The following is a 17,198-nucleotide window of genomic DNA, read 5'->3' as shown; positions in this document are numbered from 1 at the left end:
TGGACTAGAATTTATACCATGGGCTCTCCTGGTTCTCAGGCACATGGTCTCAGATGGGAACTACACCGTCGAATCTCCTGGGTCTTGGGACGTCTTGATCTCCACAATTGCATAAACCAACTTGTTATAACATACATCCTTTGGTTCCGTTTCTCTGGAGAAACCTGACTGATACAAGGGATAAAGGGAGGGATTATAATGGTACACCAACGAACTATTGGAGGTGGTGCATATGTTCACTATCTTGACCCTGATAATGGTTTCCTGAGCAAAACACATGTCAAACTTACCAAATTATATGTTTTAACTATGTGCAGTTTATTGTGTGTCAGTTATACCTCATTGTACCTCAGTAAAGTTGTTTTAAAATAATTTTTGAAAAAACTCAGTGTATAATGAAGAACAAATCAGCCTAGGCCAGTGTTACGACAGAGTTCCATGTAAAGTTCTGTGGGATTCTGGAAGAGATAAAGTGGCTACTGACTGAAGGTACTGAGAATGGCTCACAGAGAGGATGGAACCACAGTGTGTGGGCCTCTAATCCCAAAAATGTATATCCCAAGGTCTTCGTCTATTTTGCATATTCTTCCATCTTGCCTGTATCTGAATCCCTCTCCGTAGAATGCAGTGGTTTCGAGTTTGAGCTCTCAAGTCACATGGCCACTGACCAGTTAGATAACCATCATCCGACAGTTTGCACAATTCCAAGAACACAGCACTTAATAGTGTTACCTGCTTTTATTCATGCCTGGCCTTCCTTCACCATCAGCCCAAAAAATTTTCCATCCAAATTACCAACATCAACTGTCTCTACCTTTCACCGTTTACTTTCTTAGTAACCACCTGCAGTGGTTAATTCACTTCTCGCTCTTTTTCTCTGTTGGGTTCTATGACACCTTCCCTTCTAAGTCCTATTTCCTACCCACAGCATTTGCAGTGAGAACTGATTAAAAGACATCTGAATTATTCAGTATTTGACAAACACATACAATTTGGAATCCTAATCTGGCTTTAAAATAAAAAGTGCCTGTGAGTAATTTATTGCTAAATTCAATGTTGGCCAGAGCTTGAATAGATAAATGTAAAATTACCCTTGATGATTCTTATGAAGACATATGTAAATACACGGATGGGCATAGCACACTTATTGAATAGTTTAAATTATTTTGCCCATTACTAATAAATGACTGGCCAGAATCACTTGCATACTCAAAATCAATAAATGAAGGATATTTCACTCTGAATTCCAGAATAAGCAAGGGATTTATTTCCTCACATTTCATGGTATGTCCTCAGAAACTTATTAAAGGATTTAGCAATATTGAATCTGAAAACTAACTGGGAAGAATAGAGAGAGAAAGAAACACATTCTCTCAAGCTCGACCTCAGGCCCTTGCCCAAATGGCAAGGTCAACTCCTGCAGACCTTCATACTTGACAACATTTAATTGAGGGGTTCTGAGACCATTTTTTATATATCCACATATCTCTAGTTCTTTCTTATTCCCTTCCTTCTCCCCTCAGAGTCTGGGAGTATATAAGCTATTAACTTTTCCTCTGGAAAAAAATCTGATGTTAGCCACTTAAATTTCAGTGTGAACAAGACTTAATGTATCCTTCCTAAGAGAATTTGCATTTTAACAAGAAAATCTTAAAAATGTGGAATTACAGAAGATTCATTGGCTACAAGAGAATTTGGGGAGAAGCATGAAGACTTTCTTTCTTTTCCAAAATCACAGTACTTCTTTTATTACTTATGTATGTAAGAATGTCCCTGTTTTTTTTGAATTTTAAGCCACGCTTAAAATTGCTTGTTTTCACAGGCTGGTTTTCCTGAAAAATTATGATTTCTTCTTATGTCAAAGGAGAACGGTTTAAAATAACCTCAAGAGATTTATTGGAGAACAAGGACACATAAATGATAGAAAGTCTAAAGTGAAAAATTGGGGTGCCTTGGGTTGCTCAGTCAGTTAAGCGTCCGACTTCAGCTTAGGTCATGATCTCGCGGTTCTTGAGTTCGAGCCCCACATCGGGCTATGTGCTGACCTCTCAGAGCCTGGACCCTGGTTCAGATTCTGTGTCTCCCTCTCTCTCTGCCCCTCCCCTGCTCTCTTTCTTTCTCTCTTTCTCTCTCTCAAAAGTAAACATTAAAAATTTTTTTAACTAAATAAATAAACTGAAAAATCAAAGGTATATTGCCATGTGTCATTTAAAACTGATCAAGATACATACCAGAGGTGAATTAGAAATATATAAATCTTGTGCCACAAAGTCCCACTGAATTTCATATTTTCCAGTAAGACTGGTTGCCCAAAGTAATTTTAAATGGAATGGAATTCAACTTAAATGGAAAAATGTAACATACTTCTAACAAGGTGAAAATATAGCCACATGAAACAACTGTGGGTAGTTAATGTCATTAGAAGAAAAATATATTTTTTATATAAATTAAACACACATGGCAGTATGACTTGGCCAAATGAGGTGAAGTTAAAAATCTGAATCTAAACCCACTTAATAATTCCTTATTCACTGATCTCAAGCATCTCAGGGCCTCACATGTGTCAGACACTGTGCTAGATGATGAACGGTCATTGGACAATTAGCCCCCACCTTCAAAGAGCTCACTCCCTGATGGGGACACTGGGCAGGACAAGTTCCATGAGAAAGGAAAGCACAGGGCACTGTGGGGGCACAGAGTAAAAGTTCCTGGGTTCTACTCGGAGGAGTGAGCCATGGGTGGACTTGGAGAGAAGGGTCCAAAAGAAAACCCTAAGCCAGGAATTCAATTCACAAGGCCCAGATAAGAGAGAATTTGCAAGTGCTATAAATATAATGTTCAAACTAGCTACATGATCTAGGGTATCCATTGAAAATGAGGTAGAGCAGACAATGGCTGAGACCCATTGGACAAGAAGAAGCTGGGTAGGGGAGGGGATCAAGCAATGGGGGCCCAGGACTTGGTCTTGGGGAGATTTGGATGGGAATGTTCCCTTTGCCAGAAACAGTTTTCTCTTGGAATTGGAAAACATTTGTCCAATGTGAAGGAGCACATGCCTGCATCACTCACAACTCACCATGGTTTCTTTTCTTTGCAGTGTTTGTCACTAGCTAAACTAACCTCATTTATTTACTGACGTACTTCTTTATTTTCAATTTCTCCCCTCTAGAATGTGAGTTTTATGAAGGCTTGGCTCATAAAAGGAATCTTGTAAACATTTGTTATTGATTGTTAAGTGAAGAATGTTAGGATCCAGGGGCAAAGTAGGAAGATGCCAGTGAATTTGGAAGCCCACAAGGTTGTTAGGGCCAGTGGGACAAAGAATCTTCAATTCCAAAGTAATTGAAAATTGAATTAGATTAGCATGGGCTCAAATGCTCAAGATATCGGTCAGTTTTAAATGTTTTCATTCAGGTCTTTCTTACACAGAGCTGGATGTTTTTTAAAATTCATTCACATTTGTTATAGATCTTGAGTTTGACCTCTTTAATTGATGGTGGATCAATTCTGAAGCATCAGCTCACTAATACAAAATTAGTCATAAATTACGGTCTTTCTTCGTACTCTCTTGTGCCATCAGTCTGAGATACTGCTATGTGCTTTGCATATGATGAGTTGCTTTTATCTCTTTCCAAGGTATGCATTTTAGAAGGTCAGATTTGCTCTTTGATTCACTGACCTCCTCAGGAGAAAAAAACCTTCTGGTGTTGGCTGTCCTTTCTTATAATTTCAGGAGAGAGGCTTGTGTTCTCACGATGTCTGGGATAATTCCTCAGTCTAGAGGGTGACAGACTAGATTGAATTAGCTTTGGTTCTTTCATCGCTAATTAGGTGGCAAAGCTGACCTGCCTCAGGGCACACAGACATGGACTCTGTTACCATAATTAGCTTAATGAAGGGATGCTAGCCCTGGCAAGAGATGTCTTTGCATGATCTCCAGGTTCGGAATTCACATTAGAGGTGGGCTTCTCAAGGACAGGAACGTTGCCTCATTCTCCGTGTACTCCAGATAGGTAACACAGGGTAGTTTCCAACCACATGACAGAGTCCCAGCAAACATTTGTAGAACTTACTGTGTTTCTATGAAGGAAGTTTCTAGAAATATATTACTGCATTCTGCCCTTAGCCTTGTTTTATTCACTATTTTTATCGGTGTCTTAAATAAAGAGAGACATGCTCATCTATTTTTAAAAGGATACAGCTGGGAGAAATAAGTAATGTAATGGCTGATGAAGTAAAGCTTCAAAATTATCCCAACAGAGCAGAAAAATTGGCTATAACCAACAGGATAAAATTTAATAATGATATGTGTGTATTCTTATATATAGGTGCAAAATATCAATTACACTGTTGCCAGAAGAAGCAAATATGATTAACAATAGTTTGTGTGGAAAAAGATCGGGACCTTCTTGTTAGTCATAACCTTAGGAGGTATTAACCATTTGAGGCATGTGCTGAAAAAAATAAATAAAAAATAAAGCAATGATAGGAGATTTAATACAAATATAATGTACATAGCCAGCGAAATAATCGCACAATATTTTGTGGTCCTTGGACCACGCTCGAAGGATTTAGGTAATTCTAGTTGCTGTGTTTTGAGACACATCCCAGCAAACTATAACAGTGCTTCTAAAACTTTGATGCTCATGCAAACCATCTTGTTAGTAGGTCTGGCACGGGGTCTGAGAGTCTGCATTTATAACTAGCTCCCAAGGGATGCTGATGCCGCTAAGACACAGAACAGTTTTGGAATAGCAAGGAACTTGTGTCTTTCCAGGTGGAAGTCCACACCCAGACGACCTAGGAACCTAAAAGCCGGGCCGTGATCATTGCTGAAACAGCCGGACTGTTCAGCACAGAGAAGATTTGCATAGTAGGGACCTGTTTTGTCCTTAAGTTTTGAATAGCTTTCCTATGAATAAAGAACAGACTTTTGCTTCCTTGTCACCAAAGGCAAAGGCAGAAGTGGAAGGAGTTACAGGAGGCAGATTTTGGCTAAATATAACGAAGTACATTCTAGCAGATGGAACCACTCGATGATGGACAGCCCTGCCTCATCACCTCGACGCGTCCCTGCATTAGGAATATGGGAGCAGGAGCCGACGATCGTCACATAGGCAGACCGAGATCATCCTTCTGCAGGAGGGAGACTGGTTTTGATAAAATTTAAGATTCCCTCAAACTTAGGATGCTGTAACCCCACCCCTTATCTGTCCTCACTGGCTCATTCCTTCTTCCTTTTGTCCCAGGCCCATAAACTTCACTGCAGATCCTTTCTTATGAGAAACCGGGTATGAAAATGCACTGGAGAATAGAGCAGCATATAAAATGCGAGTTTACATTGATAATTTTGTATTACCCCCTTAATTTCCTGTCATTTCTATGTATCTGGCTGTCAACATAACATGGAAGTCTCTTGGATCAAGGCAATATTCGGCGAGTGGGTGATTTCCTTCTAATGAAGACAGCAAAGGTTGTTAGAGAGTTGGCTGTGTTACAGAGCAGGTGTGGCACCTTAAGCATTTAGAAATTTAGAGATGATTCTGACTCCTTTCAGATGGTTCTATCATAATCCACCGTGGAAGCTGAGGGATACATTAGTTGCTGTTTCAAGATCACTTTCAACCCTAGGGTTGGAGAAAATGCAAGCATATCCTTTACAATATCGATGTAACTTTTTCTTGTTTTCTGTTGTGTCTCTAAATTGATTGGGTTAGCTCCAGTGTTGCTTAAGCTTTACATTTCAGGGTGATTTTTAGAGAATTGGCACCCTGGAACACGGTGAAGGTACTTCATTAAGCCTATTACTGGAATTGAATCGATGCTTTTATGCCCTGAGGCAGGCCTGCTGTGCCATCTATTTAGTGATGGAAGAGCCAAAGCTAATTCAATCTAGACTGTCACCCCTGGGACTGAAAAATTGCCCTGGACGTTCTGGGCACACAAGGTCTCTCTGAGGATTCTAGCAACAGCATCAGCCCAAGAAGGTCACTGATGTCAAACCATTAAGGCCCTTGCAGCACCCCACCCCTGAAAAAAAAATAGCTTTCAATACAACATGGTCAACCCAAGAGGAACGAATGTCAACCCAAGAGGCTTCCAAGGAAAATACAGCAGAAGCAGTGTATTCAAAATAATCTGTCACTTTTCTCTTGACGTGAAGTATCTGCTAGAGTCAACTGTTCTGGATTTGAGATTCAAAGATTGGCAAAGGAGACCCCATTCCCTCCCATAGGTAGCCAGGAAACAATGCTCTATGTGGGTAGATTGATACAATAGTACAGTACAGGGGGAAAAAATCACCTTTCACTTTCAGGAATCAATTGGTATTTTAAACAACGTATATAGAAGGTAATGAGGGTAGATAATCTCATTTCATTGATGAGGACACTGAATTTCAAAGATTCTAAGTGGCTTTCTCAATGTCAGAGAGATGCTAAATAATAGAGCCAGAACTCCTTTTAACTCCTAACTTAATTTCCTTTCCATTATTTTAGAAACAATTAAATGTCATATTTTCTTTGAGAACTAAGTCATTAGATTATGCCCATATATTGCTACAGTAGGAATATGTTTAAATATCTCTGCCATTAATATGTTTAATGGAGTTCTTTTGTTCTCTCCTGTAAGACGTAATTCAGACAATTCAGAAAGTATGTTTTATAAATATCCACGGTAATTGAGTTCCTGCCATGTACCCTACATTTCACAATGCCCTCTGCATGTGCTATTATTTTTTACTCCTCACTAAAGCCTATGAAATAGACAATACTAGATCTATTTTTAAGATGAAGAAATGATTAGGAAACATTGAACAGAAGAGTGTCTCACAGTTAGCAAGTGGCAAATTTGCCCCCCATCACGTCAACCCCCTCCACTTAGTACTGTGGATTTCAGTAACCAATTAATTTGACCAATAGTTATTGAATACATGTGTCTTCTAGTAGAACAAAAAGTCAAACATGTAGCCAAAGGTCATTTGAAACAATTGACACTAATAGTGAAGTCATTATTTTCATGTTTGGCTTGGAATTTGCATCTTGTTGGATGTCATTAGTATTTTTTTTTTTTTTTACCACTTTTGTACTTATAAGTACTGAGTTATAAACTTCTGAGAGTCTGGACCAAAGGATGACAAGGATGCCAGGAGGTAAAATCCATTGTGATTCCCATCTTCATTGTCCCCCTGCTTTGCATCAGGCACGGAAAGCCCATGATGAGGTTGGAGGTTGGAGGGTTGGAGGGGAAAGATGTATAACAATTACCCTCTCCTTTTGGGCATGCAGAAACCACACACTGAAAGTTGTTCGATGGTCTTGAGAAACAGTTTCTCTGAGCCTCAGTCTCTTGACCCATAAAAAGAGAAGATCACCGTTATTTCTTCATTTCCTCTTGGGATTGCTCAGGACCACATGAAATGATGTCTGTAACCGGTTTTTTAAACCAATGCATATTACAAATAGAAGAAATCACATACTAGTATAAGGTATCACAGGTTTTGATTTTTTTAAGTTTATTTATTTATTTTGAGAGAAAGAGCATGCGGGAGGGGCAGAGAGAGGGGGAAAGAGAGAGAATCCCAAGCAGGCTCTGCCCTGCCAGCACAGAGCACGGTGTGGGTTTGAACCCACAAACTGCGAGATAATGACCTGAACCGAAACCAAGAGTGGGGTGCTTAACTGACTGAGCCACCCAGGTGCCCCCATTTTGATTTTTATTGAGCATTTTCATTGACTTGACTCTGAATCACCTCCTTAACTGGCCATCCTACATTTAAGTGCTGGTCTCAGTAGGGCTTCCTCACTAAAATGAAGGATGTGAATATAAATGAAGCAGTGGGAAAGATGAGGATTTGGGGCTAGGCCTACCAACCCACACCTGTGATATTATTATATCATAATAGCAATGTGACCCTAAGCAAGTTACTTAATTATCTTTCTCCCTCTCTGTAAATTGGGAAAATAGTACCTTCTTTGCATAAGCAGATTATGTATTTGAAGCACATAACCAAATTTAGGTCTCTTAGGATGTTTACCAATTGTTAATTCATTTCCCATAGCCGTCTAAGGAACCATTTAGTTTTTTAAAGCTGATGTAACTTGATTCATAGCTACCTTCTCACACACAGGGTAGGTGCACTTTTAATACAGGTCTCAGTCTGGTTTCAGTGCTTCCATACATAACAAATATGACAAAACATTTCGTGCTATTTCTAACTCCAGGGTATATACCCAAAAAGGCCACAAGTGATTCAGAGATAGACCAATTCTCATCTCTGTTTCTAAACCAAGAGGCTGATATTATGTTAATTTATGCTTTTGCCAGGGAATGGACAGAAATGATTTGTAAAAGCTTTAACGGCCAGAATATACTAACCACAACCAAATTAGTTAAACCGTATCAATACTGTTATAATCTCCAGTTATGTTAGTCATGCGTGTGAATGATATAAATCCATGGGAAAGTTTTGAAATTTATTCCTGATTTATTCCTCCCACCACAGCCCCCTCCCCTTGAATTGATGTCAATTTTATTTTAGATGAAGTTTTTCTTTCCATTAAATACATACTATCAAAGAAAGCATTACTTTTTGAGAAGGGCTACAACCCTTAAATGCAGTAAGTATTGATACTTTCCAATCAATGTCCCTCATAGTGCTTACAGAAAAGCAGTATAGCTCTCTGTGGGGAAGAAATCAATATATCTTAAGGAATTCACTTTAATAAGGACAGGTAAGTTAAGGAAATTGCATAGTTTGTATTGTTGTTGCTAGGGGTTTTTTTTTTTCCTTGTTTCCTATAATTAGCTGACTGATTTTTACAACGGATGTGATCATCATTCTACCCAATGAGCCCTTTTAAATTTACTGTAATTCCATAACCTCCCACCAGGCGGAGACATAGCATTAGGAACGAGCAAACTGGCTAGAAAACGCATCCAAACAAGTGGGTTTTTTTTTTTTTACTGGCTTCCAACATGTATAATTCCTGTATTCAGTTATGGATATTTAAATATCCTCAAGTAGAGCAATGAAAATATATATTCATAGAGAGACAAACACTGGAAATCCATGTGTCTTGAAGAGGCTCAAACCACTGCAGTGCCTCAGTGTAAGACCTAACTTCCCTATAGCTCAGTCTTCATTGTTAACATCCTATCTGCCAAAGCCCAAAAGATGGTTGCTTATAGAATGGTTGGGCTCCCTAGTGAAAAATAGGACATCTAAATAAACTCTTGCCCTTTATCATTTTCGCTAGATCCTATTCTTTATTTAGGGTCATAACAAATCTTACTTCCAATATAATCTTCCCTGATAACATTCACATTTTCTGTCTCCTTATTTGGCATTTTATAAGAGGTATTGTGTACCTAGGAAATGACACAGAAAAACAATTAAAAATTCATCTTTGAAGTAAGATATACCTACCTTTCAACCCTAATTTTGACAGTCAGTAGTCCTGTGAAAGGAAGATAATGATATCTGTTACAAAGATGGTTGTGAGTATTTAAAAACTGAATGCAGGTGAAATATTTAGCAGAGTGCCTAGAAATAATGGACGCACTAAGTAAATAGAAATCAGTATTATATAATGCAAATTTAATTATACGACACAGGTTGTACCTTTTCTCTGTACATGATGTCTCTGCTAAAAAGAAAGGAAGATTTCTGCTGCAAAGCTTTGCTATATGTTGCGTAATAGCTTGATGGCTCTCAACTAACATGATATAAAGTCTGATGAATAGGTTTTTTAAAAAACAGTTGAGGGACGCCTGGGTGGCTCAGTCGGTTGAGTGTCTGACTTCGGCTCAGGTCATGATCTCGTGGTTCGTGAGTTCAAGCCCCGCGTCGGGCTCTGTGCTGATAGCTCAGAGCCTGGAGCCTGCTTTGGATTCTGTGTCCCCCCCCTCTCTCTCTGCCCCTCCCCCACTCGTGCTCTGTCTCTCTCTGTCTCAGAAATAAATAAACATTAAAAAATATTAAAAAAAAAAAAACAGTTGAATGATTATTGGATGGAGAGGAACCTGACTTGGCATGTCTTTCAAACACAACTAAAAACATTTAGCTGACTGTTACTCCAATAAGTTAACAGGATAACATAGCTACCCCAAACATTAGAGATGTTATAAACGTTTCATTGTCTTCCACTCTCTGCTTATCTTTTCACTTTAAGTTGTTTTCTCTTGTCCAGGCAGTTTAAACTCATTCACCTCATCAACAGGTGGTATTCCTAATGTCAGAAGAAGTAGTTATAACACATCATATACAGTAGCAGTACAGACTAGCTAGCTGTCTCTCAAACTCAATTTCTCCCATTCCTAGGTACACTTCTTTGCGACTGGGTGTGCCCGTGTGGTTTTATCACACTGCTTCAGGCTAGGTCTGTAAAAATGCCCATATGCCCCATGCTCTTTTTTTCCCCCAGCTTGATGTAGTAAGCCTATTGACCCTTGAGGTCAGGTTTTGAAAATAGTCCGGAACTATAGGAAGCAATAAGTCTGGCACCCTAAATCAGTGCTTGGAAGAGAGTCACCCATCGATCAGGAGAGTCCACTTTAAACTCCTATCAGTAAGACATAAACTTCCATTGTGTTTAATCGTTCATCATCTTTTGATTTGTTTGCTACAAGAGCTAGCAAACCGTAAACACTTCAGCTGGTCCACATATGCCTGTAATGTTTGTTTGGATTAGGGAGTCATATTTTAAGGAGGGTACTGACAAGTTTGAAAAGTTTTCGAAACAAGTTAAGACACCGAATTAAATAAGAACTTACAAATCAATCAGAGAGCTTTTCCTTTTCCTTTCTGTTTTTTAAGTTTGTTTATTTAAGCAATCTCTACCCCCAACCTGGGCTCGAACCCCTGACCCTAAGATCAAGAGCTGCGTGCTCTACCAACTGAACCAGGTGCCCCTGGAGAGCCTTTTCAAACTGCATGCTTTTTAAAAATTCCCAGGTGATTCTGGTGTGTATTCTGTGCTAAAAATCACTAGTCGAGAACCCTGGCATGGGGAGAATGATCAAGTGAGTTGGGGATGGTTTTCCTAGAAAATAGAAATGCGATGAGAGCGGTCTTCGTGTATCTGAAGGGCTAACACGAGAAAGATTTACATTAACACTGGGAAGAAAGAGAGATTTATGCTTCTACTGGAAGATACTGATCGGAATCAATGGTCAGAAGTTGCAAGAAGGAAGATTTTGGTTCATTCAAAAGAAAATATTATAATAATTATAGTTTTGTTTTGTTTTGTTTTTAAACGAAGCACTTGCTTTTAAAGCAGCAGGTTCTCCCATTCTTGTAATATCCAAGCAGAGATGATATGGAAGTATCATTACTATAATGTTCTTTGCAATCACTATTTCGTTTAAACTCATAGCCATTATGGGGGACAGGCTCCCTTTTTATACATGAGGAAACTAAAACCTGTAGTCATTAAACTGTCTGCCTCGTCCCAGGGCCAGAAAACAACACAGGGGAAATATTAATCCCTGTCTTCAGACTCAGAAACTAGCTCTTTTTCCCACTGACCATATATATGTGAGTAGTCCCTCTCAGACATAAGATTCTGTGAAAAAGTTGGGGATTTGTTTTTTTGTGTTTGTGTTTTTGTTTTTTAGAGAGAGAAAGAATGAGAGTGAGTGGGAGGCAGAGGGAGAGGGGAAGAGAGAGAATCTTAAGCAGGCTCCATGCCTAGTGCAGGGCCCAACTTGGGGCTCGATCTCACCCTGTGAAATCATGACCTGAGTCAAAACCAAAAGTCAGTTACTCAACTGACAGAGCCACCCAGGCACCCCAGTTTGGGATCTCTTTAACGGCAGGGTTGTTATCTTTTCCTTGTTTTTATTTATATTTTCACTTTGCTAAGCACATGGTATGTGCTTCTAAATACATATTTAGCTGAATTTAATACCATTCTTCTAAAATAAAAATGTCCTAAAAAGTAGGTCTTTCTACTCTGTTTTCACATGTAGGGGAGCAACTATTGCCATCCTAAGATATGCATCTTTGGCATATTGATTATTCTAAGCTGGTCATTTTTAAGAAACAGCAGACACAGGAGGAACTCTCAAAACCCAGTAGAAGTTACCTTTTTGTAAGAGATATTTACATGTTAAGAAAAATTTCCATTTGTAAGGGTATCTCCCTCAGTACCAGAAGAGGGAGATGACTCTAAGTCTCTAGAAACTATTATCAGTGGAGAAAGCATGGCCTTAAATCTACATTAACAACCTTATTCTTGCTTACTACACTTGTCCTGGTAACCTCCCATAAGGGACTTCCAACCCCCAACATCTTTTAGCTGGAGATGGTATTTAAGGTTACAGTTTCAGCCATTTCTGGGACTTATTTCTGGGTCTGTCCGAAAAAAACTACATATACAGGAGGTATATGTGTTATTAAACTTTGGTTTGATTTTCTTTTTTTTTTTTCAACGTTTTTTTTTTATTTTTTTATTTTTATTTATTTTTGGGACAGAGAGAGACAGAGCATGAACGGGGGAGGGGCAGAGAGAGAGGGAGACACAGAATCAGAAACAGGCTCCAGGCTCTGAGCCATCAGCCCAGAGCCTGACGCGGGGCTCGAACTCACGGAGTGCGAGATCGTGACCTGGCTGAAGTCGGACGCTTAACCGACTGCGCCACGCAGGCGCCCCAAACTTTTGTTTGATTTTCTACCGTCAGTCTGTCTCATAGCACGTTAATTTTTGGTCCAGCTGGAAGAACCTTAAAAGGCGGAGTAAAATTCTTCCTCCCCAATGCACACATAACCACTGCCATCATAAATAATGTTGTGCACTATAGAAGCAATACAAAGAACATGGCCCGTGCCTTCCAGAGAAAACACAAAAGCAAGAGTTAGATACTTGAGTCACTAGTAACTACAAATATATTTGAATCACACTCAGCAATTACAGTAAGTTTTCAATGCTGGTCTGTCGTGTAGAGTGCAGTGGAATAGATTCATGCAGATCTCAGCTCTGCCTTGAGCACTTGGCCAAATCACTTAACCTTTCCATGCTTCTGTGTCCTCATCTAGGAGTCAGGCAATGATTTCCCAGTGGCTGATGACACCACAAACAGTAAGGCCAGACTTTATATGCATTCTGAATCTGATGAAGCCTCTGTATCGGGCCACCAATTTTCATTAAAGACAGGCACATATCATAAGAACTAAGGGATGCAATTAGCAAAATCAGACTACAGGAGACTTTACAGGATTAGCATCCCAGTTTCTTTTTTAAAACACTTCAAAAGATAAGAGATGGACAGGATACATATAAAAGACATAAATGGCATAACAACCAATTGCGATCTTATTCTGATCTCAATTTCAAATTGTAGGACAAAAAAAAAAAAAATACCGGAAGCAAAAGAATGTAAATGGTGTGATTCTATCTATATAACGTGTGAAAATAAACAAAACTGATCTGTGCTCCTAGAAGTCACTGTAACATTTTGTTTCTTTATCTTTGCTCTCATTCTGTGGGTATGTTCAGATGAGATTTAGTGACTTGTGGAGTGAAAGTGTGTGCACTTTCCCATATGTGATCATTCAATAAAAAATGTTTTAAATGACATTAAGTCTGAGTCCCATAAAGGTAAATCTTAAGAAAGTTAATGAAAACAAATTATGAACTTCCTTTTAGGTTTGTCGAGGAAGGCTTCATGGAATGATGGAATTGTTTGAAATCATTGAAAAACAGAAGAATCTTGCTCAGTAAAGCTGGATGCAAAGGGCATAAGATTTCTATCGTATGTGAAAGCAGACATAAAGTCCAGGAAGTTGGGAAAATGAAGAAAAAGTACATTTCAAGGGATATACGCACCAAGAAGGGAGGAATCAAAAATATAGTCTGTATCAACCTGGAAACTGAAGACAAAAACTGAAATTATCTATAATTATATCCATATCCATAGAGACATTATGCAAAATAATCTTATGTTACGTAGGCACCGTTGCTGCTGTGGAATAAGCTGTATTTTAAAGACGTGGTGACTTTAAGTGGCTCTCACAAGGACGTTGGCTGGAATGGAACATTAAAACAACTGTGATCTTCTGGCTCTGCCCCGTGTCTGTTTCATAAACTGGCCTTGTCAAGATGAAAAATGTCATGCCATCCACAACCTGAAGAGGCATGTCTGCGAAAGGACAATAGGAACAGAGTCTGTCACTTCCCCTCATTACATATACAGATGGATTATTTCTAGTACTTCTGGCCAGATTGTTTTGTTTCATCTCTACCTGTGACTGAGCTATGGGTGCTGCTGAAAATTTTACACCCATAATACAAGCATTCCCCCTCACGCAACAAGTCAGCACACAGTTTATGGCAGATATTAATTACGGCGGCTTTCCTTTGTCATTGTACCTCTCTTTGACGTAAGTAAAGCCAGTGACTCAGAATTCTGGGCCCACATCATGGGGATGTGGCAGCACTAACAGAAAAATGAACAAGCCCGGAGATGGGAAAAATCTGTAAGAGGACTGATTTAAACGGGAGAAGCCATCTGTCACCAAAGACCTTTCTGCCCCCAGGCCTGCTGATATCAGTCAGAAAACAAGGTCACAAGGCTTCAGGACCAAGGTGAGTGAGACAATCATCAGGGTACAGAATTTGCCAAAACTTCCGTGACAGAAATTCTCACACTAGTCCTCAATAATTGAAATGGTCATGGGGCACCTGGGTGGCTCAGTCGGTTGGGCATCCGACTTCGGCTCAGGTCACGATCTCACAGTTCGTGAGTTTGAGCCCCACACAGGGCTCTGCACTGACAGCTCAGAACCTGGAGCCTGCTTCAGGTTTGGTGTCTCCCTCTCTCTCTAACGGTCCCCCACTTGAGCTCTGTCTCTCTCTCTCTCTCTTTCAAAAATAACTAATAAACATTAAAATTTTTTAAAAAGTATTAGAATAGTCACCTTTCACACTGAAATACTCACCTTGGAAGAAAACACATTTTCAGAGGAAGGGGGAGGAAGAGAGGAATGAGGAGTTCGTGTTTAATGGGGACAGAGTTCCTGTTGGGGAAGATGAGAAAGTTCTGGAGACAGGTGGTGGTGATTGCACAACTGTGTGTTTGTAGTTGATGCCACTGAACTGTGTGCTTCAAACTGGTTAAAATGGTAAATTTTATGGCATGCATATTTTGCCACAGTAAAGAAAATTACAGAAAGAATCGTGAAACAAGAAATTGGCAGGTCATCAGGCCGATTTTTAAGAAGTCAGGAAGAAGTCAGGCTCCAGAATCAGACTGCCGGTGTCACATCCGGGCTTCTAACCTCCAGCCTTCATAGCCCCGGGACATTAGGCAGATCACATAGTTGCTCAGGCTCAGTTTCCTCATCTGTAACACGGGTTCATTATAGCATGTAATTTGTCGGATTGCTGAGAGGAGTAAGTGAGGTAATCCACATCAACTTCCAGGTACGAAATAAGTGCTCAGAATCCCTTAACTATCATGTCATCATCATTCCTACATCATCCTTCTTGTTGACAAGCAAACCACTACCCCGTGAGAGGCTTCCAGAAAGCCCTCAGGAGCCGGGAGTGTTACCACTACACATGTGAATCAACGGGAAATTTATTAAATGCCTGTTATAACGCAATGCTCTGCTAAGTACTGGGGAAATGAGAGCAAACCAAAAACACACCCTGTGCTCTGAAGAAGAGCTTACAGTCTCGCCGGGGAGACGAAGCCTTTACATGAAGCATTTCAACATTGCCGAGCAGGGAGCGCTGTCCCAGCCTTCCCCTGGGGTCACACCCGAGCAGACAGAAAGCCCTTTCATAAGTGGCCCACGGGGGCCACCCCTGGGCTCTGAAGGGTCCATTCTGCTGGACCCTCACGGTCTTCTGGCTGGACTAAAAGTTAAATTTACATCAGACAGATTAACAGGAGAAAAAGTAAAATTTTATGATGTGTACACAGGGGAGGCCCGATTGTGACATTGAGACCTGAGGAAATGACCAAGGCAGGTCATTGTCCTACTTTTGAGACAAAGAGACCATAACTCTGTGAGGATTTGATAGGACAAAAACAAAACAAGACAAAACTTTGGGCGTTTGGATTGGTAAGGAATTATAAACAGAATTTGGGTTGTGGTAGTAAATTAGCAAAAAGTAACAAGGGTGCATTGTTCACACGGCTCTCAATTTCCCATTTCTGGTGAAAAGGTTGTCTCCTCACCTCCTGGTACAAAGTACCTGTTACATGGGAGTTTAATTTCCTGCTTTCAGGGGGACACAGGGGCCTGAGTGTTCTTGCACGGACTGTCTCTTAAGTAACTTTTATTCAAAATACTCAACATGCCAGCATGGCACACTTTGGGACGGCTGCCTTGGTCCCCGCAGCCCACATCCGACGTCACCTCTTGCAAGTGCCCGAACCTCTCTGAGCCTCAGTTTCCCTGTAACTCACATGGTGCTCAGACGGTGCTTTTGACAAAATTAATGAGAATTTAGGACAGGACTTAGCACAGATTAAGCCTTCAATACATATTACCTTATTTAATCAACAATCCAATGAGGCTTCCGTGTAGTCTCTATCAAGGGCAAGAAGGGTGAAATGAGTCAGTCAGAGTGCAGCTAGGACATGGCAGAGCCGGGATCCCAACCCCAGAGCGGCAGCCTCGGAAGCCTGTGGCCTTTCAATGATACCATAGCTTCCCGTGTGGTGTTAGTGCCACAGCGTTCTAAGAGTAATTCCTGCAGCAGCTTACGTGGTGGTTAAGGTAACGTCAGTAGAGAAGTAGAAAACGCTTTGTGAATGAGGTGGAACATCAGCGAGAGAAAGGTAGGATGTTATTCAAACCAGTATGTAATTGGGGATTAGCTGCCAGTCGGTTTAAACACTTAGCATGCCTCATGTCCTTTCATCTTTACACCAACTCTGAGACATGTGTTATTAAGCCCATTTCACAGCCGGTTAAACTGAAGCCTGGGGCAACCTAAAAACTTGTGGAATGTCACGAGGTTAGTAAGAGGAAGGGTTGGGATTTGAACTCAGTTCTGTCTGCTGTGAAAACCACTGTCCTGAATCCAAGAGAAGAGCTGTCGAGGTGAGAGGGAAACCATGAACTCCTCACCAGTTTGTCGGACGAATAGCAGAGGCTGGGTCTGAAATAAGCAGAGGGAGCTCAGGAGTGTGGATGGAATGCGGATAGAACTCAGGTGGAGAGGAGACCAGGTAAACAGGACAGA

The 17,198-nt window shown here is 40.3% G+C and overlaps 1 long non-coding RNA gene across 1 annotated transcript in view; it reads left to right on the top strand.

Annotated features, from left to right (window-relative positions):
• Nucleotides 1–17,198, top strand: part of LOC128311959 (uncharacterized) — a 166,360-nt gene that overhangs the window by 55,694 nt on the left and 93,468 nt on the right. The window contains exon 3 of the long non-coding RNA XR_008290716.1: nucleotides 13,647–14,585. This is a non-coding gene — a long non-coding RNA (uncharacterized LOC128311959). The remainder of the gene's footprint in view (nucleotides 1–13,646; nucleotides 14,586–17,198) is intronic.

Source organism: Acinonyx jubatus, chromosome D1, assembly GCF_027475565.1.
Source record: "Acinonyx jubatus isolate Ajub_Pintada_27869175 chromosome D1, VMU_Ajub_asm_v1.0, whole genome shotgun sequence".
Taxonomy (NCBI): domain Eukaryota; kingdom Metazoa; phylum Chordata; class Mammalia; order Carnivora; family Felidae; genus Acinonyx; species Acinonyx jubatus.
This window is presented reverse-complemented; position numbering and strand designations above follow the sequence as displayed.